This window comes from Triturus cristatus, chromosome 1_2, assembly GCF_964204655.1.
Source record: "Triturus cristatus chromosome 1_2, aTriCri1.1, whole genome shotgun sequence".
Taxonomy (NCBI): domain Eukaryota; kingdom Metazoa; phylum Chordata; class Amphibia; order Caudata; family Salamandridae; genus Triturus; species Triturus cristatus.
Genome location: NC_140580.1, coordinates 1,147,381,514 through 1,147,383,992, shown reverse-complemented (window position 1 = coordinate 1,147,383,992; position 2,479 = coordinate 1,147,381,514).

Genomic DNA, 2,479 nt, shown 5'->3' with positions numbered 1-2,479 from the left:
CAAACGGACATTAATAAAGCCTTCTATGATTATTACAAAGCATTGTATACCGCTCCACCACAGATCGATCATTTAGAAATTAACACATTACTGGAATCAGTGGAACTTCCGCAGGTATCAGATGGCAACAAAACAATGTTAGCTGAGCCTATAACTATCATGGAAATAGGAGCTGCAATTAAGAACCTCCCTAACAACAAAAGCCTGGGCTTAGATGGCCTCCCCGTGGAGTTTTATGCAACTTATGCACAACAGCTGGCCCCACAATTACATAAACTATATAAGGAAGCCTTCAAAAAGGTACACTAGCCCCCTCTATGATACAAGCATTAATAACTTCACTCCCCAAACCTGGGAGGGACCACTCTCAGTTATCTGCATACCGCCCACTCTCATTATTGAACACCGAGTTCAAGATATTGAGTAAACTTCTAGCCAATCGCTTACAGCCCCTTGTACCAAGGCTGGTACATACAGACCAATGTGGCTTTGTCCCTGGGCGTAGCACATCTTTGAATATACGTAGATTGTGTAACATCATGTTTGCTTGTACTGAGGAAAATTCCAAAAGTCTATACCCGCTGGATCCAACTGCTATATCATCTTCCCACAGCAAGGGTGCGCACAGGATTACACATCTCAGAACCATATCAAATACAACGGCGAACAAGACAGGGTTGCCCCCTTTCACCGATACTATTTGCTCTTGCCCTCAAACCACTGGCCCACAAACTTCGAGCATCCTCAACGGAGTGGGGGATTAACATTAACAACTCCCATCATGCCTTATCACTTTACGCAGATGACATTATCTTATACACAAGGAGATTGCCGAACAACTTAGTCCCTGTAGCACAACTTTTTACACAAGTCGAGCGTATTGCTGGATTAGCAATTAATTACGAGAAATCTTATGTCTTACATTCGGTACTAATATGGAAGACTTGACTATAGCATTTGGACACCGCGAAATAACAATATCTCATACTACCTTTAAATTTCTAGGGATCCAAGTATATAGAACCAAAGCTGATCTTATTGAGGGCAACTTGTATAAAGCAATCCGGTCCTGAGGGCACAGATCGATTTCTGAACATCACTTCCTTTGTCGGTGGCGGGACGTTTGGCAATTTCCAAAATGGTTATGCTCCCGCGATTACTGTACTACTTTACAAATCTCTCAGTGGTAATCCCGAGAGCTGTATTCATGACCCTGAATACACTATTGACTTCTCTAATCTGGGGCACAGGCCGGAGACGCCTGAGCTTAGTAAAGCTCCAACTTCCATCAGATACGAGGGGAATGGGAGCTTCAGATTTCTATGCATGTTGCCTAGCTTCACAATTACAATGGCTCTCCTAGTGGATGGCAGGCTGTAACTTACAGGAAATAGCATGCTCGAAACGTATGCTAGCTCAAGGCACGTTGCATAGACTACTCTCTCCGAGCAGATCATTACCACATACAGCAGGAACCCACCTCAGAACTGCATTCACATACTGGAAACAGGCAATAAATTACACAAATACTCTCCCTGCATATGCACCGAATGTTCCACTACTGGGCACCCCGACTAACTTAGGAACACTCACCACCTGTAAATTAGAACCGTAGTTGCAGTGACAACGATAGGGGACTTATTTGGGGACAAAATGTTGCTCATACATACTGATTTAGTTAGCGTACGGGGTGTCACAGAGACACTGATCTTGACCAATTGAAGTCTGTTACGGTATGTCAAAAAGTACTGAGCGCCTAACGGGGAAAAAACTAAATACCCTTGAACCAGTTCACCTAATGTACCTCCTGGGGACGGATAGCCACTTAACACGATGGTTCTATCGGGGCATACGCACACACCGTCCCATTCCCCTCACTGTAACACGTGTCAAATGGGAACAGGACATCGATAGATCGCTGTCAGACAAGGAATTAGCAACAATATTGGAATACTCATAACGAACCTCCCGTAACACCTGATTCAAATGTATTCAGTATATGATCAAACAGAGAGCGTACTTGACACCACATAGACTACATGCCGTCTTTTCTGCCATTCTACCACATTGCCCTAGATGTCCTGAACAAGATGCAGATTTATTGCATATGCTCTAGACTTGCCCCACCCTGAGACGATACTGGGGTGGAATAACCACTATCTTAAAAGAGGTAGTAGGGGACACAGGATGGCACAAAGTAGAGGCAAGTATACTGGGGCTATACAAAAGACGCAAAGAATACAAAGTACAAGCCAGGTTTGCGGATTTGGCTTTACTCCTTGCCAAACGAGGTGTTACTCGAAGGTGGATATCCCCAATGCTCCCCACACTACTCAGTTGGAAGGAGGAAGTGGAAAGGTGGGGTTTGGCGGAGAGTGTGGCGATCCGTAGAGAGGACAAAAGAGGCCTACGAAAGGAACCAATTGCAATGAACTGGGATCATTTGTTGGAAACTTTCATAGCATTCGACATTCTCACC